Consider the following 20772-nt stretch of genomic DNA (forward strand, 5'->3'; position numbering starts at 1 on the left):
GACATTACATTCACCAATGTCCTCAAAATCTGAAGATGAATGACATATGATCCTTGACTCTATCAAAGAGACAGGATTCCAAGCCCAGGAGTCAGCGAGTTCTGGTGGAAAGAGAATACTTCTGTTTGGGAGTCAGATAGAGACTTGGCTTTGATTTTGTCTTTCCCTCTTCCCATCTTTGTGACCTTGCACATGAGAAGTGCCCATTTCATCACTCCTTTGCCAACTCACCATTGTATCATTTCATTGTTTCTTGGTAAGTCAAATTAGGTAGAAAAATAAAATATTGTTTATATTTGCATGTATTTGATTATTGGGGAAGGTCATTACTTTTTTATGTAAGTTCGGTTTTAATCTTTATTTGAATGTTTGGGTTTTGAGGATTCCCTATGGATAACACCTCCCTTTCTCCACTGAGCAAATTCGTATGAAACAAAGTTGCAGATAGAAGCCAAGATCTCAGCTTTTGCACAAGGGAATGCTCTTGAAGGACAATGACTATCCTGAGATTCAAGTGGGTCTTATAACATCAAATTTAAACAAATCTACCAAATAGCCTAGGGACTTGTAAATGTACAAGAAGAACAGAGTTACCTGTAATTGTACTACATGAGTTTGCTCACAGAGAATTAAATATCCATAGCAGGGAAGAATTACGCCTTCAGAACATTGTGAATTGCCTATGGGTGTCCTTTACTCATCCATTCTCTCAGAAGCTTGGAAGTAAGCTGTTCCTGGCCTGTCTTTGCTATTTATTTCTCAATAAATTGTTAAGAGCTACTTTAGAGACTTTTTTTAATTAACAGGTTTTTGTCAAGTTCTTCTGTTTTTAACTTTGGCTAACTGTATTTTTACCAGAGTTTTTTTCAATTTCAGTATATTTAGATATCCATTTTCTATAAGGATTTTGAGTGATGTTTTTTGTTTAGAAATTATTTTGCTTGAAAAAAAACTATGAAAACTATGAAATGTTCTGAAGGATGAGTGAGATAAACTGTGTAAAAAGAGAGGCATATCATGTTATAGGGCCAGAAGAATTAAAATTGTAGCTACTTAATTCTTCACAAAACAATGCATCAATTTACTGCAATCACAAACAAGAACAGGAAGTGAATCTTTTTCTTTACATTTTTTATTTAAAATTTTTAAATTTAATACTATTTTGTATTAGTTTCAGGTGTACAGCATAATGGTTACATAATCATATACTTTACAAAGTATACTTGACCAGCTGTGTCTTAACATCTTTTGTAAAATAGTGTCAAAAGGGCAAGAAAAATATGTAAGAGATATTTTTAACTAGGTCTTTATTGTATGATAAAGGGTTTTGCTACTTCTTTTTAGGAAATCACCTACCCCTGTGTTTTGAATGGAAATTAAAGAGATACATATTGCGATTTCGCTTTGAAGTCCTTTAAAAATGACCGTTTTTCCCCTTTAAGTGAATTTCAGTTTACTTGGCGATTCTCCTCCCTCTAATTTAGGGAAAGGCCCCCTGCTTTCCCCATCACAGGGAGGGGGGCGGAGCATTCTCTCTGAAGCTTGGAAGTGAGCTGTTCCTGGCCTGTCTTGGGGGAGGGGCTGCATTTCATGAGGCTGCAGCTGACAAGAAGCTTCAAGGTAATGGCTGTCTTAAAGCGAGTTATTTTCTGGGAATTTCTTCGGGCTTTGGTATTACGATGGGAAAAAATAGATTGTTGTCTGCAAGAGGTGGGAATGAAATAGAGTTTGGGGGGAATTGCTGTTATTGTGACAGATTTAACCCCCTGAAAATTTAGTTTCTCCCGATATTTTTTGAAGTCCACAGTGTGGGAATGGGTGATCAGATTACAGCTTCTAAATTAAGACTTTAGTGAGGCATGCTGTTCATGTTAATTTTTACACGACATCCCATGTTTCTATCTTCATTAGAGAGTTTATTATATTTTTATTTAAACATTTATTATTCTACACAAAAATAACGGATAGAAAAATGTAAACAAAAAGTGATTAGCACATACAAACAGAAATATAAATGTAGGCGAACATGGAAGGGATCCAGATTTGCTGTTGAGTGATAGCATTTGTAAAAAATATATGATTTTCCTTAATCAGAGGACTAGAATCCCCTCTTAACAGTCAGCATCTCTAAAGCATTCAGATTACTGGAGGTTTCAAAATATATTTTAACCAGTTTTAGCATTTTTAGAATTGTTTTATTTCGTGATCATTTTTTTTTATCACTAGAAGTGCAAAATGAAGCTGAAACAGTGCACCCATTTGGTTTTAGACACATAAACACTGGTAGACACACATACACACAGACTTGAAAACATACCCCCCTTGTCTTTTGCCAATAGTGGAAATTTTCCTGGACCTGATCAAGCGCATAGCCTGGTTGCTGTGTTGGCTATAGCCCTGTGTGTGTCCTCCTTGCAACTCATTCTTTCAGACTCACAGGTATGGTATAGCCGTTGTGAGCAAAAAACAATCTTTCTATATCTTTTAAGTTTAAGAGTGAGACAGAGAAAGGATTTGGTTCATTTTTATTAGCAGTTTTAAAAATATTATGTGGTATGATGCAGTGCATACAATTGAATGTTATATAGCTGACAAATGGAAGTATTAACATGTAGTAATTTGAAAAGATGTCTGAGAAATTGTATTAGGTGAAAAATGAAAATTGCAGAATGGCAAGTACCACGTTATGTCATTTAAAGATAAACTACTGTGTTAATGAAATTTGTGTAACAAAATAAGAAAAAATTAAGGCTACCTATTAATGGGATTGTGTGGTTGGAGAGACAGTACACTTTACTATTTATTTAAAAATAATTATTAATATATATTTAGTAATTTTTAAAAGACTATCAGAAAAAAATTGGCATAAAATGTTTCAAATTAGGGGGGAATTATATTTGAACTGATTCATTAAAAAGGACGTTGAAAATACTTATTAATATGGAAAATACTTTCAAACCATGGGCTTGAGCTCAGTAAAATCCTGGTCTGAAATTCTATGCATTCGTGTATATATAAAGAAAAAATATGGAAAGGTACTCAGAAGACAATAATATTGATTATTTTTTCCAGAATTATACTTTTTAAAAATAAATCTTTATCTTTTCAGTTTTCACAAGCATGCCATTTTCTTTTTATCAGACCATTGCAAGTATAGACATTAGCACTCCATTTTTTGTGCAGTGCATAACAAAACTGTAAATTTGAGCATTGTATATTCTAGAATCCTGAGAAAATTGCTGTCTTGGCAGGATGTAGTTCCCAATCTTCTCCCATAAGAAGGAACTGGTAGTAACAGGGTGTAGTTCTGCTATTGGTCACAAGATGGCACTTGCCAGATTTTCCAAGTTTTCTCTAGACAACTATTTTATGAATTGAGCAAACAAATTAGGGGGGAATTATATTTGAAGTGATTAATGAAACGTATTTTATATTAGAAGACTATGAAATGGCATGTAGAGTGTGACTGCAGTTCTGTTTACAAATTTGTACATGTCTAGAATAAAAATCCCCACACTAGGACTAATGGGAGAACTAAAAAAAAAAAAAAAAAAAAAAAAGCCTTAAAAATATATCTATGTCAAATTTGGCCTACAGAAGATGCAAGGCAGTTATTATTTCCCTGCTTCCTGTCCCCACATCACACTTTTCCTGCGAGAAATGATCTCAGCATGAACCAAATAACCAAACATGTGACCAAACTGTGTCCCAGAGAGCATTTCAAATAACAAAAACAAAAAGGAAAATAAACATGGCATCTATATCACAGATAAGATTTTATCTTCTTCCTGTGTTTTAGAATGACATGCCTGCTGACGTTTTCTTTCTTCCTTCCTTCCTTCCTTCCTTCCTTCCTTCCTTCCTTCCTTCCTTCCTTCCTTCCTTCCTTTCTTTCTTTCTTTCTTTCTTTCTTTCTTTCTTTCTTTCTTTCTTTCTTTCTCTCTCTCTCTCTCTCTCTCTCTCTCTCTCTCTCTCTCTCTCTCTCTCTCTCTCTTTCTTTCTTTCTTTCTTTCTTTCTTTCTTTCTTTCTTTTTTTTTGTAAGGAAGTTTCTCCACACCATTTCCATTGAATTGTTTTGATTCCCTGCCTCCTTTTGGACAGCCTAGGTTAATATCAGAGATGTACATGACCTGGTGAATCTGTATGTGAAGCTAGTTGAGCCCCAGAAAGGCAGTGCAACAACAGAAGCCTTGAGCAGGAAGAAGGCCCTGCTGGACAAGCAGCCGGAGTGAGAATCAAAACAACAGGATCACAGGGACAGACCCTCCACAATCTATGTGACATTGGTAAGGCTTTTTCCATTCCATGTTAAAACATGGTTAAGTTGAGAATATAGAGTACAATTTATTTTGATTCTGGCTTAGTAGCCATAACATTTTAAATTAAAAACCTTGGGTTCTAGTGTTAGGAAAGAATTAAATATGTTAAACTCCTCTAAAGAAATTATATGAATGGATATAATGATGTCTACTTATGGAAGACTTGTAGGTAACAGCCAACTGCCTGACTCAAGAAATCCTTGAAAAGTACCCTATTCAATAGGTAACCATTGTGTCCAAATATATGGCCACTAAGTTCATCCTCTTAATGAGGTCATTGTGGTGTTGTCTGAGTGGAGACACTAAACCCAGTATTTGTGGTTGCCTTGTATAGATAGGGCAGTTTTAAGAAGTTAAAAGATTACTTGAGAATAAATCTTGAGAGGCCCCAAAGTATTAAAGTATCCAATAACATAAATGATATTCCCCCGACGTACTCACCAACATCTCCGCTCTTCCAATCTCCTACACACTCATTTATTATGTTTAATAGCTATAATAAAGCCTGCATGCTGGGGCATTACATAACTACTTCTCATTCCTTTAATTTTTAAATATTTTTCCCCAACCACAGGGTTCTTTGGTGCCCAGTATTTATTAATCTTTTTGTATATAGTCTCCATTTTCATTGTTCATGTTTAACAGATGAAATTGCTTTACTAATTCTCTTTTTCTTTACCTTTTCTTTAAGTGAATATCCTCTAGTATCACCAATTCAAAATTATTTTAAAGTTTCCTTGCAAGTTTCCAGGAGAATATGTATAAGCACAAAAGTAGAAACTATTAGTAACCCTAAGACCTCTAACGTAACTGTTTTTTTTTTTGTGGTTAACGAGGCAGTTAAACACAGACCAATGACCTAAAGATTTTTCTAGATGATTCAGATTTCACTGATCAATTTCTAGTCTATATTCAGATGTACCAATCAATGATATATATTTTCAGATCTTCAGTGGTTCATTTTTAATTTCTTTTCTTCTTCCCCACTTCCTTCTTACATTCATATACTATATATTTCTACTACACATTTAGAGTATTGCTGAAATTTTAAAATTTATTTTAATCTTGTAATATATTTTTATATCAGTATACCAGTTGTTCCTTCGGTTAGCTAGTAAAGTTAGAACTTGGTTCCAAACCCATATTTGTATATCTATTTGAGAAATTCTAACATATAACCTTGCCATAATGCTGTCTGAGAAACTCTGAAGTTTAGACACTGTGTCTTTAACAGTTTAAGAAACCTGAAAAACGAATTTAAAAAAATATATGCACCCCTATGTTCATTGCAGTGCTATTTACAATAGCTAAGATTTGGAAGCAGCCCAAGTGTCCATCAGTAGATGGGTAGATAAAAAAAGCTGTGGTACATTTACACTGCAGAATACTACTCAGCTGTAAAAAGAAGGAAATCTTATACTTTGCGACAGCATGGATGGACCTAGAGAGCATTATGCTATGTGAAATAAGCCATTCATAGAAAGACAAGTATTATATGCTTTCACTCATATGTGGAATCTAATGAACTAACAAGCAAAGTAGAGACAGACTCATAGATAGAGAGAGCAGGATGATAGCTGTTGGTGATGAGGTTTGGGGGGCTGGGTGGGAGGGTGGAGGGACAGAGCAAAAGAGAGAAAAGTGCATGGAGGGAGGGGTCATATTAGAAGGGGTCAATGGGGAAAAGGGGTACATCTGTATAACTTCTACATTATAAAAGGCCAGGGGCCATCACAACCTAAATGACCAGACAGACGACCAGTCACCAGGAAGTACATGGAGCACCTCTCAGTCCCACCCCCATGACCCACAGGCTCCTATCACAGCAAGGCTGGTGGCTAGTGGGCGGAGTGGCAGGGGTAGTGGGTGGGGCGGGGCAGGGGTGGCGGCTGCAGATCAGGCCCAGAGAGAGGCCCAGAGAGAGAGGCAGGGCCTGATCAGCAGCCACTGCGGCTGCTGGCGAGGCCCAGAGAGAGAGAGAGGCAAGGCCTGATCAGCAGCTGCCGTAGAAGCTGTGGATCAGACCCAGAGAGAGGCCTGGAGAGAGAGGCAGGGCCTGATCTGCAGCTGCCCTGCTGGCTGCGAATCAGGCCTGGAGATAGGCCCAGAGATAGGAACAGAGATGCTGACTGGCATAGAAACTGACCAATCAGAACCAAATCTGGGTGAACTGCAAAGGCAGAAACTAAAGTGAGGGCTGAAGAGGGGTTTCAAGGGCAACAGCTGTTTGGTGTAAGATGTAAGATAGCAGTTCAATTTTTTTTAAAGTATATTTTATTGATATTTTACAGAGAGGAAGGGAGAGGGATAGAGAGCTAGAAACATAGATGAGAGAAACATCGATCAGATGCCTCCTGCACACCTCCCACTGGGGATGTGCCCGCAAACAAGGTACATGCCCTTGACCGGAATCGAACCTGGGACCCTTCAGTCCGCAGGCCAACAGGCTCTATCCACTGAGCCAAACCGGTTTCGGTGCAGTTCAATTTTTTAATGACTGGTTTGGCAGTATAGTGCATATGGCTGGCAATCAGTCCAGATATAGAGATTATGTATTTTTGTCTGCCAAGTGCATCTCCTCCTGCTGAAAAAGGCTTCTCCCCTGCCCCTCCTCCCCCGTTTAAGCAATCCTATATAATCTATCTATACTAATAAAAGGGTAATATGCTAATTAGACTGGATCGACTGGCCATCTTCCGGATGTCTGACTTCCTTCCAGACAAAACCATGGTGGTGGGGGCTGAGGCAGAAGCAGTTAGGGTCGATCAGGCTGGCAGGGGAGGGCAGTTGAGGGCGAGATCAGGCCAGCAGGGGAAGGCCGTTGGGGGCGACCAGGCCAGCAGGGGAGAGCCATTGGGGCGACCAGGCCAGCAGGGGAGGGCCGTTGGGGGTGATTAGGCAGGCAGGCAGAGGTGGTTAGCGGCAATAAGGCAGGCAGAGGCAGTTAGGAGCAACTAGGAAGGTAGGCAGAGAGATTAGGGTTGATCAGGCAGGCAGGCAGAGGGGGTAGGGGCAATCAGGCAGGCAGGCTGAGTGGTTAGGGGAGATCAGGCAGGCAGGCAGGTGAGTGGTTAGGAGCCAGCGGTCCCAGATTGCAAGAGGGCAGTCAGACATTCCCAAAGGGGTCCCCGATTGGAGAGGGTGCAGGCTGGGCTGAGGGAACCCCCGCAACACGAATTTCATTCACCAGGCCTCTAGTTCAATAATAAAGATATTTTTTTTAAAAAAATTCATCGACATGCACAACAGTATGGTGATTACTGGGGGTTGGGGTGGAAGAGGATATAGGGGGATAAATGCTGATGGATGGAGATTTGACTTGGGGTGGTAAACACACATATAGTGTACAGATGATGTGCTGTGGAATTGTGCACCTGAATTCTTTATAATTTTGTTAACCAGTGTTGCCCCAGTAAATTCAAGAAAAAGAAAAAGAAAAAAAAAGAGTAAAACAACTGTAATCTCACATCTTATCCTGGTATGTGGGCAATATGGTAATGAAATAAAGTAATGGGAAAATTTCAATTAAAAGAAAAACAGTTTCTTATATCTCCTCACTAAAGAACTGATAAATACCTTTATTCAGAGTGATGAGGGGAAGAATTTTGGTCCAGCCTGGATCTTTTCTATGGGTATCTCAGAGAATGGCTGTGGGCATGAGGGGAAGGAGGACAAGAAGGAATTCCCTTTTTCTTTAAATTCCCCAAGACAGTTCCCATAGAGGTCAATCTCTTTACTTGTTAATCCAGGGAAGAACACTACAGCTTAATCTCTCTAATTTAATACTCATAGTGCAGTAAAGCTTTGTTTGCTATGTGCTGTGATGATGAAGTTGTAAGGTCCTCATCAGCCTTTCTTTTCTTTTATTTATTTTAATGTTTCCAATTCCATCATTCTGAATCTTCATTTTTACCAGCTTCATCCATTGGCACTGTGTGGGTTTTAGAATTACCAGAACACAAAATCTCCAAACGCAGCAGGTTTATCTTCTTGTGACGTCTAGGTGACTGGTATGTATTATTTTTTCTTTTTCCTCCTTTCTTTCATGTCCATATACATTTGAACAGAGATTATGATTATATGTCCCTTCTGCCCTGGCAGTGATTCACTGTCTGACTTGCTTTTTTCCTATGGTGGTTGCTCATCCTTAGTAAGTTTTATTCTGAGGTTCTTCCTCTTCAGGTAGGCTGACATTCATCCAGTGAACATTAATAAGGTTTCAACTTTGTTTAGCCAGTTTTAGTTACTTGTGCCTATGCCTTAGGGGTCATGGACTATTTTTGAATAACCTTAAGATCTAAGATTCCTTTCTTTTAATTATCATGGCTCCTTCATAGTCATTACGGGTATACTAACTGGACCATTTCTAGTATTTCATATGGATGTTATACACTAAAAAATATACCATTAAAATAAATAGTTTATTCTATAACATTCTGTCTCTCATATGATATTTGGCTTCTGCTTTCTCACTGGGAACATATTCTTAACCTGAACTCTATCTCCAGATTACAGCACTTTGGTTTCAACACCTTCCTATTCTTTTACTCACATGGTTGAGTGGCATGTGAAAACTTCACTGTAGTTAAAGGCTCTGCTAATGAGGATAATTTTCACAAACTATAAGGTGCTGATGTCATTTAGATTTTTGACATTTGTCTTGTGTTAATGAACTTTCAATGAAAGAGATAATGAAGATAATTTATAGAAAAATTATAACTGCATCAAAAGTCAGGTGTCTTAAGTACCCCCCTAACATTTTAATGAAAATTCAGAAATAGATGTTAATAAAAATTTAAGAGATTAAAAATGAATTTCTAATATATTCTTTATACACTCCAAAGAATATTTTTCACACATTCCTTATGGTACCCCTGACCTTCTTTGGCAATCATTGATCCAAACCACAAATCAACATTTCTATATGTAACCCTATTACTCTCACAGTAAAATACAAATTTCTTATATAGGTAATATTCTGATTCTGGGTGCTTTTTCAAGACAGGATAATTGAGGTAAAATTGACAGAGTTAAATTCATCCTTTTAGGTGTGTAGTTTGATAAGTTTTGACAAACGTATATAGTCATGTAACAACAAATACAGGCATACCTCAGATATATTGCAGGTTCATTTCCAGACTACCACAATAAAGCAAATATAAAGAATAACACAATTTTTTGTTTTCCTACTGCATATAAAAGTTATAATATGCTATATTGTAGTCTATTAAGTATGCAATAGCATTATTTCTTTAAAATACTATGTACAAAAAAATAAAAAATAACATACTATGTACATACCTTAATTTAAAAATCTTTACTGTAAAAATTGCTGACCATTATCTGAGCCTTCAGCTAGTTATAATCTTCTCGCTGGTGGAAGCTCTTGCCTCAATCTTAACAGCTGCTGACTAATTAGGGTGGTGATTATTGCAGATTGGCATGGCTGTGGCAATTTCTTAAAATAAGACATACCTTTCTCGCTAAGGTAGGTATTTCTAACTTTTGATTGAAACTGAGAGATGTGCAGCTCTTACTCTTGAAAACTTAGAGACCATTGTAGGATTATTAATTGACCAAATTTCAATATTGTTGTGTCTCAGGGAATAGGGAATCCTGAAGAGATGGAGAGAGACAGGGTGATGGCAGGTTGGTGGAGCAGTCAGAATACATACATTTATCAAATAAGTTCCCTGTCTTAGATGGACATGGTTTGTGGTGCCCCAAAACAAACACAATAGTAACATCAAAGATCACTGATCATAAATCAACATAAAAATATAATAAAAATGAAAAGGATGAGATATTGGAAGAATTACCAAAATGTGAAACAGACACAAAGTGAGCAAATGCTATTAGAAAAATGGTGCTAATTGACTTTCTAGACACACAGTTGCCACAATCCTTCAATGTTTAAAAAACATGATAAAAGGAGGTATGCCTGTACAATCAAATTATAGAATACTAGAGGCCTGGTGCACGAAATTCGTACATGGGAAGGAGAGGGTCCCCTCAGCCCAGCCTTCGCCCTCTCCAATCTGGGATCAGGCCTAAACCAGCAATCGGACATCCCTCACACAATCCTGGACCACTGGCTCCTAACCACTCACCTGCCTGCCTGCCTGATCACCCCTAACTGCCTCTGCCTACTGGCCTGATCGCCCATAACTGCCCCCCCCTGCCAGCCTGGGCACCCCTAACTGCCCCCCACCACTGACCTGTTCACCCCTAACTGCCCACCCTGCCGGCCTGGTCGCCCCTAACTGCCCCCCCTTGCTGGCCTGGTCACCCCACGGAACCTGCTGCTCAGTTGTGTGGTCATCCCTCACTAACCCCCCTGCCGGCCTGGTCACCCCACACAGCCTGCTGCTCAGTCATGTGGTCATCCCTCACTAACCCCCTTGCCGGCCTGGTCACCCCACACAGCCTGCTGCTCAGTCATGTGGTCATCCCTCACTAACCCCCTTGCCATCCTGGTCACCCCACACAGCCTGCTGCTCAGTCGTTTGGTCGTCCCTTACTAAAACCCCTGCCAGCCTAGTCACCCCATGAAGCCTATTTGGTTGTCTGTTCGGTTGTTTCAGTTGCGACGGTCGCTTAGGCTTTTATATATATAGATTTCCATTACTCCAGAATGTTCCCTTCTGCTCCATTGGAATGAATACTCTCTATATCCAGATTCTTGGCCACCATTGATTTAAATTCTGTCCCTTTAGTTTTTCATTTTCCAGAATGCCATAAATGGAACCATACAATATATAGACTTTTGCATCTGGCTTATTTTGCTAGCATGTTTCTGCTATTTACCCATGTTGTATGTATCCAAAGTTTATTCTTTATTATAGCTTAGAGGTATTCTATTATTCTACAATTTGTGTATCAACTCACCAAGAGATTTATAGTTTTGGTGATTATGATTAAAGTTGTTATAAACATTCCAGAACAGGTCTTTTTTCTGTATATAAGTTTTCATTTCTCTTGGGGAAGTACTTAGGAGTGGGATCTTGAGGTTACATATGGTAATTGTCTATCTAGCTATGTTAGAAACAGCCAAACTGTTTCCTAAAGCAGCTGTGATATTTTGTATTTCCACCAGCAATATGTAAGTTCCAATAGTTCTGCATCATTGTCAGCTGCTGATACTGTCAAGGTTTTTTCTCTTTTTAATATTTTCCATTCTCATAAACATGTTAGTGGTGTCTCATTGTGGTTTTACTTGCATATCCTTAATTACTAATACCATTGGAACTTTTAAAAAAGTATTCATTTGATATTCATACACAGTTTTCCCCTGCTATCCAAAAGTAGAGAAAACTTTCATAAGCCAAAATGGCATGAAACAAAGAATTACCATTAATTTATATGAAAAAATTTCTAGCATTCCCAGACCCAAAAAGTAACCTACCAAAAATCATACCAAATAACACATATTACCTAAAATAACACTAACATATAGTAAATCAGGAATGATAGGATAAATCTGCAGCCTGTATAAAGTAGAATAATGTGTACAATGTAGTTTCACTTATTAAAAAGACTGACTGATTTCTCCTTATCTTACCTTCTTACCTAATAATAGAGAAACATGTAAATTGACCATACCTCCGCTATGCCCACAGCCAATCAGAATGAGTATGCAAATTAACCCAGCAAAGATGGTGGTTAATTTGCATACATACCTGTGTCCCGGGAACCTCCTCAGCACCCAGGTCACTCCCAGCCAGCCATCGGAGGGGCCAAGCCTGTGATCGGGAGGGGCGGGGTGGGGTGGGGTGGGGGTGGTGCTTTCCAAGCCTAAAGCCTGGGGCTTGGGAAGGGGCCGAGCCTGCGACCAAATGCAGATCATCCAGAAGTCAGTGCTGGGTTGCCCAGCTGCAGCCTGGTGACCCAACCCTGACTACCCAGGTGGCTGAGACCCAGAAAGTGAGTCAGGGTCTGATCTGCAGCCTCAGTGGAAGCAGTTGATCAGTGTTCTTACCTCTCTCTTTCTTTCCCTCTTTCTTTCTGATCTTCGCCAGCAGCCAGGCTTTTCTTTTTTCTCTTCCTCTCTCCACTGTTAAGCCCTGCCTCTTTGATCAGGCCCAGAGATAGGCCTGGAGATGCTGACTGGCATAGGAACCAACCAATCAGAACCAAAGGTGGGTGCTGTGGGGAACCAATGGCTGCCTAGGAGGCGGAGCTTCTGACACTAGCATAGGAACTGACCAATGAGAACCAAAGGTGGGTTCTATGGGGACCCAATGGCTGCCTAGGAGGCGGAGCTTTTGATGCTGACTGGCATAGGAACTGACCAATCAGAACCAAAGGTGGGTGCTATGGAAAGCCAATGGCTGTCTAGGAGGCGGGGCTTTTGACTGACTGGCATAAGAACCAACCAATGAGAACCAAAGGTGGGTACTGTGGATAGCCAATGGCTGCCTAGGAGGTGGAGCTTCTGACGCTGACTAGCATAGGAACTGACCAATGAGAACCAAAGGTGGGTGCTGTGGGGAACCAATGGCTGCCTAGGAGGCGGAGCTTCTGACACTGACTGGCATAGGAACTGAAGAATCAGAACCAAAGGTGGGTGCTGTGGGGAGCCAATGGCTGCCTAGGAGGTGGAGCTTTTGACGCTTACTGGCATAGGAACCGACCAATCAGAACCAAAGGTGGGTGCTGTGGGGAACCAATGGTTGCCTAGGAGGCAGAGCTTTTGATGCTGACTGGCATAGGAACCGACCAGTGAGAACCAAATCTGGGTGCTGTGGGGAGCCAATGGCTGCCTAGGAGGTGGAGCTTTTGACACTGACTGGCATTGAAACTGACCAATGAGAACCAAATCTGGGTGCTGTAGGGAGCCAATGGCTGTCTAGGAGGCAGAGCTTTTGACGCTGACTGGCATAGGAACCAAACAATGAGAACCAAATCTGGGTGCTGTGGGAAGCCAATGGTTGCCTAGGAGGCGAAGCTTTTGACGCTGGCATAGGAACCCACCAATTAGAACCAAATTGGCCAGCAGAGGAGGGCAGTTGGGGGCAACATCAGGCCTGCAGGAGAGGGCAGTTAGGGGTGATCAGGCTGGCAGGCAGAAGCAGTTAGGGGCAATCAGGCAGGTGAGCAGTTAGGAGCCAGTGGTCCCAGATTGTGAGAGGGATGTCTGACTGCCAGTTTAGGCCCGATCCCTGGGATCAGGCCTAAAATGGCAGTCAGACATCCCACAAGGGGTCCCCAATTGGAGAGGGTGCAGGCTGAGTTGAGGGAATCCACCCACCATGCACGAATTTCGTGCACCGGGCCTCTAGTGTATAAGATAACAGAACACCAGTTTGTCCACCCATCAATCCACTCAAGCAATAGAATAACCACTTTATCCATTACTGGACGCCAACTGAAAGAAACCACTTTGCTGCTAGCAGAACAATTAGTAATTTCTACAGCTTTCAAGATTCTTTCTCTCTGCATTTAAATAGTATTAATGGTGGAAACAGGCAAGTTCAAAGCATACACAGTCTTTATTTCATTCACCATGATTGAAACCCTTAATTATATCTAGTTTTATGCTAAACACTAGAGGCCAGGTGCACAAAATTCGTGCACGGGGGGTGGGGGGGTCCCCTCAGCCCAGCATGCACCCTCTCCAATCCAGGACCCCTTGGGGGATGTCTGACTGCCGGTTTAGGCCCGATTCAGGATCAGTCAGACATCCCTCTCACAATCCTGGACCGCTGGCTCCTAACTGCTCACATGCCTGCCTGCCTGGTCACCCCTAACTGCCTCCCTATGCTGGCCTGATCACCCCTCACTGCCTCTGTGTGCCTGCCTGACTGCCCCTAACTGCCCCCCACCCGCTGGCCAGGTCGCCCCTAACTGCCCCCCGCTGCCAGCCAGGTCACCTCCAACTGCCCCCTCCCTGCTGGCCTGGTCGCTCCTAACGGCCCCCCCCCCACTGGCCTGGTCACCCCTAACTGCCCCCTGCTGGCCTAGTCACCCCCAACTACCCCCCTCTGCCAGTCTAGTCACCCCTAACTGCCCCCCTCTGCCGGCCTGGTTGCCCCCAACTTCCCCCCTCTGCCGATCTGGTCACCTCTGACTGCCCCCCTCTGCCAGTCTAGTCACCCTTCACTGCCCCCCCTGTCAGCCTAATCGCCCCCAACTTCCCCCCCTGCTGGCCTGGTCACCCCCAACAACCCCCTCTGCTGGCCTGGTCGCCCCCAACTGCCCCCCTATCAGCCTGGTTGCCCCTCACACACACCCCCGCCAGCCTGGTCACCCCACACAGCATGCTGTTCAGTCGTTCGGTCATCCCTCACTAACCTCCCTGCCAGCCTGGTCGCCCCACACAGCCTGCTTGTTCAGTCGTTTGGTCATCCCTCACTAACCCCCCTGCTGGCCTGGTCTCCCCACACAGCCTGCTTGTTCAGTCATTTGGTCATCCCTCGGGCTGGCTCTGGGTGGCTGGAGGGCTGAGGGGACTGGGGGACTCCGGAAGTAGGCGCGCGGAGCAGCTGGGCCTGCCTAGTGGTGACAAGCCTGGCCGTGCCGTGCACCTGCTGGCTCAGCAGGGCTGAGGGGACTGGGTGCCGCCATCTTGTGGCTGTGGGCGCCGCCATCTCTGAGGGTGTGGCAGTCAATTAGCATATTCCCTCCTTGTTGACTGTGGGCACCACCATCTTTGTGAGGGCATGATGGTCAATTAGCATATTCCCTCTTTATTAGATAGGATAACATTTACGAGCTCTCCTAGGCTTTCCTGATACCTTAGTACACATCTTCCTAGTGGATGTACAAAGTAAAACTAGATTAAGCACAGATGCTCACAGACAAAGTTCAAAGTTCTAAGGGATTGAGGCTGAAATGCTAAGTGTAGTTCCCAGGGAAGGAGCTGGGCAATACCACTCTCACTGCTTGGGGGAGGAGGGTATGCTACCTTTATAACTGTTCACTGCAAAACCAAGGCTGACTCAGTATTTTCACCTTTTCTTCATAAAAGTGAAAATCCTCTTTCGATTTATTTTCTTTAGCAAAAACAGGTACTAATGTAGGTCTTTCATAAAATCAAAGTGGCATAATGTAAACTCTTGAAAAGTGGGGAATACTTGTATCTTCGTTCATGTGGGTCTATTTAAATTTCTGTTCATTTTTATTGGGTTGTTAATATTATTATTAAATTGTAAGAGTTCTTTATATATTCTGGAGAAAAACTCTTTATCAAATATGTGTTTTGCAAATATATTCTCCTACTCTGGATTCTCATTTTATGTTTTGAAGAGCAGAATTTTTCAAGCCCAATTTACCAACATTTTTCATGGTCCATGCTTTTTGTGTCTCAATAAATCTTTGCTTAAATGAAGGTTTCAAAGATTTTCTACTTTTTCTTCCAGATGTTTTATGATTTTTGCTTTTACATTTAGGTCAGTAATTCATTTTGAGTTCATTTTTTATATGGTCTTAGCTAAGGCGTCAAGATGAATATTTTTTGCACATGCTGTCCAGTTTTTCTAGCATCATTTGTTGAAATTTTCAGCATTGTTTGTTGAAATTTCTCCATTTAATTACCATTGTCAAAAATCTATCAGAACAGAGTGTGGAATCTCAGAGGGAAGGCAGGGGAAGGGGTGAGTGGGAGGTAATTAACCGAAGACCTTGTATGCATATTTGCATAACCCATGAACATAGGCAGGGGAAGGGAGTGAGTGGGAGGTAATTAACCGAAGACCTTGTATGCATATTTGCATAACCCATGAACATAGGCAGGGGAAGGGAGTGAGTGGGAGGTAATTAACCGAAGACCTTGTACGCATATTTGCATAACCCATGGACATAGGGTGGTGAGAGCAGGAGGTGGGGAGGGGGTTGAAGGGGGAAAAGGGGGACATATGTATACTTTCAACAAAGATTTTTTTTTAAAATCTATTGAGTAAACCTGAGGAGCACCCTCTGATGCAGCCCCTTCTTTTGCAGACCCCTCTTCTATAGACCTCTTGCCAGGGACCTAAGCATTTGCATAGACACTCTCATTTCCCCCACTAGCCCCTATCCCCCTACCTGCTCTTTGTCAGCTCTACCAAGGTCTGTATCCTGTAAAGAATGTGTATTATTGGCATAAGATATATAAATATAATACAAACAGACTAGCAAATATTAATGGTGGAAACAGGCAAGTTCAAGGCTCTCTGGGCTCAAGCCCAAGCTATTGCAGGTGCTATCTTAGTGGTGGGCATAAACCTGGGACTCCAGAGTTGTGGAGTCCTGGTGGCTTGGAGACTACTGCTAATGAGTACAGTGACCTCAGCTTGCCATGAGTACTGGGCAGAATGGCTGTGTTTCCCTGGGGATTGGGGGGTGGGGAGGTAAAGTTTGCTCTGGTCCCCTACCTTTGCTTTGAGAATGTGAGCCTGGGAATCACAGCGTTCGAATGCAAGGACACAGTGGGTAAGGGACCCTCACTGGCTGCCATGTTACTAGTGGCCCTGACCCGCCACTGCCTGCCCAGGCCTTTTCTTAGTGAACCGCAGGTTCTCAGACCAGTGGAAGGCAAGGGTAAGCCTGGTATGTAGGATGGACCTGGATCCTCTTTCAGAGGGTAGAGAGACCAGGCCTTCTTGAGCCCAACACAGAGTTCAAAGCTTTGCCCACATCAGACACTTAATAAAACTTAGTTGAAGGGGTTTGGGCATCTTCCAGTGACAAGGCAATGGAGCTGCCAGAATTCTCACATGCCTGAGGCCGGGACTGCGCCAGTAAGAGAGTGAGCTGGAGCATGTGAGCCTGGAGTTCTGGATGGACCAGGGATCTTGAGATTGGGGTGGCACAGACAGATAACAGAAAAGGATTTTATAAAATTGATGCGTTCTTTAAAGAAAATAGTGAATATTTGCTAGTCTGTTTATATTGTATTTATATGTCTATCTTATGCCAATAATACACTGTCTTTATTACTGCAGTCTTGAAATAGGTAGTATGAGTCTTCCAACTTTGTATTTCCTTCTCAAAATTGGTCTGGTTATTCTAGTTCCTTTGCTTTTCCATAAACATTTTAGATATATATTCTCAATTTCTAATAAAAGCTTGCTGGGATTTGGATTGAGATTTTAATGATTATGTAGATATATTTGGGCCGAAGTTACATCCTAAAATTATTTAAATCTTTCAATCAATGAACATGGTATATTTCTCCATTTATTTAAGTCTTCCTTAGTTTCTCTCATCAGGGTTTTGAAGTCTTCAGCATAGAAATCATACATATATTAGTTATATTTGTTCTGCCTTAGAATTTCCTATTTAAAATAGTATTATAAGTGGTTCTTTTTAAAACTGCAACAGCCAAATTTTATTATATAGAAATGAATTGTCTTATATTGACCTTGTATCTGGTGATAATAAACTTATTAGGTCTAATAGCTTTTTTTTTTTTTTTTTGGTAAACTCATCAGGATTTTCTACATAGGTCATCATGTTTTCTACAAATAAAAACAGTTTTATTTCTTTTCTTCCCTACCCTGTATGCTTTTATTTTTCAGGCATTACTGAATTGGCTAGGATCTCTAATATAATTTTGAATAGAAGTGGTAAGAGCAGACATCGTTGACATGTTCCTGATTTTAGGGGAAAAGCATTCCATGTTTCACCATTAAGTATGATGTTAACTTTAGGATTTTTGTAGATACCCATGATCAGATTGAGGAAGATCCATTTAATTCTTAGTTTGCTGGGTGTTTCTTTATCATGAATGTCTCTGGAATTAAGTCAAATGCTTTTTATGCATTAAGATTATATCTTTTTTACTTTTTAGTCTGTTGATGTTTACTGGTATATTGATTTATTTGCAAATGTACATGATAAACTCCTTTTTGTCATGATGTATTATTCTTTTTTTATAACATTGTATTTTACTTTATATCATTTTATTTTCTACTAGAGGCCTGGTGCACAAAATTCGTGCATGGGTGGGGTCCCTAGGCCTGGCCTCGATCAGGGCCAGGCTGATCAGGCCCAGGACGGAGAGGAGGTGATGGTTGCCAGGAGGAATGGATGCCAGACTCCAACACCGCCATCGTTGGCGCCCCACTGCCATGCAGTTCCCTGTCTCCCCCACTCCACCTTTCCTCGCCACCGCACTGCCACCGTGACTGGTGGGCGGCAGGCTGATCAGGGCCTGCTGGCTGGGGGGAGGAACAGGACATTGGAGGTTAGCCAACGGCCCCAAGGAAGGAGCCAACCCTCATCCGCCCTGGGAAAGGTGCCGTGTCTGCCACCACCCACCCCAGTTCCCTGTCCCAGCCTGGGACCAACCCCGATCAGGCAATTGGGGCCTGCCAGCCAGAGAGGAGGGGTCACAGGAGGTTGGCTTGCTGGAGGGGAGAGACCACAGGAGGTTGGCCAGCAGGCCCAGATCAGGCGAACAGGGCCTGCCAGCCCCGGGAGAGATCGCGGGAGGATGGCCAGCTGGGGGAGGTTGGTTGTGGGAGCACACTGACCACCAGGGGGCAGCTCCTGCATTGAGCATCTGCCCCCTGGTGGTTGGTGCACATCATAGTGACCAGTCATTCTGGTCACTTAGGCTTTTATATATATAGATGTTATTTTATGTATCATTTCTATATCTATATCATTGGATCTGTCTTTTTTTATGAGAGATGTTGATCTGTAGTTTACTTGTGTGTTTTTTTCTAGCTTTTGTATCAGGATAATGCTGGTATCATAAAATATGCTAGAGATTGTGTCCTCCTTTTCTCACTTCATTGCTATCTGGCTTGAATAACGTACATTGCTTTGCTTAGAGTGGAACCTACAGTGCCATGGAATTTTTCTCAATGATTTTTCTCAACCCTAAATTTTCACCAGTTCCTTCATACCTGTGCCTCTAGAGGGGTGTCTGTCTTTGTGCTCTTGCCTACTTCATAGCATTAGACTCCTGTTATTACTAGATACTAGCCTCGTGATGATGCAGGGAGCACTTTCTGTTATCCTGTTCAGCCTTAAACTTAGGAAAGTCATATACAACTGGACTTTGAGGGTTACACATTTTTCTTAGCATTCTTTCCTCTTAGCATGCCAGCTAAACTCTGGTTTGTATCTGGGGTTGGTTTTTGGTGAGAGATATAGTATTGCTCTTTCATGATCAGTAGCTTATTACTGCTTTTTATTCTTGTAGGATCCTGGGCCCAGAGTTTCCTGCTCCTTCTCCAGAAACAGTGTTTTGTGTGGGGGTTTTTTAAGACCTGGGTCCAAAAGGAGCAAGTTTTCTGTTTCTCCCCTAGAATAGTTTGGATAGTGTATGGGGCTGCATTTCTGTCTGCCAGTAACACTTTATTGTTTCCTGAATACCTGAACCACTGAAATGGGCTCTTTTTGTATTCCTGCTTTGTCCCCAGTCATGTTTGTATGCTTCTGGTTAAGGACTGTGAAAAAGAACTTGGTAGTGAGTGTATTAGTGCCTTGGATGCTAGATATTCCAAACTAATGAGACCTTAGCCCATTAAGAATTTAAGAATTCATTAAAATTTCAGTTGATATCTTTTCACCTGCTGTCAGCCACCTCTGTCTCCATACTTGCCAAAGGTGAAACGGTTCATATGTCCCACGTTAAAGGGCTGGTCACTCTGACATTCAGTTTATCTCAGTTCTCTGGTAGGCTCAAGGAATGGTATGCTTTTGCTGATTACCTATATTTTTATCATTGTTTAATTATCGGTGACATGCTTTTTATATCCTAAATGGAAGTGGAACTGGTACATTCTAATAATGTATATATGGGTATTATTTTTGTTTTCTTTGTTACTAAATATGCTTTAGGAAGAAGCAAATGGTTTTTAAAACATACTTGTAGAGAGTTTATCCTATATAATAAAGAGGTAATATGCAAATTGACCATCATGCCCTCACAAGATGGATACCTATGACCAGGCCAGCAGGGGGGTTAGTGAGGGACAACCAAATGACTGAACAGCAGACTGCGTGGGGCGACCAGGCCAGCAGGGTGTTAGTGAGGGACCACCAAATGACTGAACAGCAGGCTGTGTGGGGTGACCAGGCTGGCGGTGGGGCCATGAAGGGCGACCAGGCTGACAGGGGGGCAGTTAGGGGCAACCAGGCCAGCAGGAGGGGCAATTGGGGGTGACCAGGCCAACAGGGGGGCAAGTGGGGCAACCCGGCCAGCAGGGGGGGCAGTAAGAGGTGACCAGGCTGGTGGGGGAGGCAGTTAGGAGCGACCAGGCCAGCAGGGAGGGGGCAGTTGGGGGCAACCCAGATGGTAGGGTGGGCAGTTAGGGACAATCAGGTCAGCATGCAGAGGCAGTAAGGGGCGATTAGGCCAGTAGGGGGGAGGGTAGTTAGGGGCAGCCAGGCAGGCAGGCTGGCAGGTGAGCAATTAGGAGCCAGCAGTCCAGGATTGTGAGAGGGATGTCTGACTGCTGGTTTAGGCCTGATCCCCAGGATTGTGCCTAAACCGGCAGTCAGACATCTCCCAAGGGG

The 20772-nt window shown here is 42.3% G+C and overlaps 1 protein-coding gene across 12 annotated transcripts in view; it reads left to right on the plus strand.

The window, feature by feature from the left end:
* The first annotated feature begins 1509 nt into the window (after positions 1–1509).
* PWWP3B (PWWP domain containing 3B) overlaps positions 1510–20772 on the plus strand; it is a 34000-nt gene continuing 14737 nt past the window's right edge. For 2 of the 12 annotated variants that reach the window (XM_080652879.1, XM_080652881.1), the window contains exons 1-4: positions 1549–1620; positions 2340–2439; positions 4048–4287; positions 8237–8330. The gene's annotated coding sequence lies outside the window, so the exon portion shown is untranslated. Of the gene's footprint in view, positions 1621–2339; positions 2440–4043; positions 4288–8236; positions 8331–20772 lie in introns of all 12 variants that reach the window. The other 10 variants (XM_080652870.1, XM_080652874.1, XM_080652876.1 and 7 more) reach the window with 8 other exon arrangements.

The sequence above is a fragment of the Plecotus auritus genome, assembly GCF_963455305.1.
Source record: "Plecotus auritus genome assembly, chromosome: X".
Classification (NCBI taxonomy): domain Eukaryota; kingdom Metazoa; phylum Chordata; class Mammalia; order Chiroptera; family Vespertilionidae; genus Plecotus; species Plecotus auritus.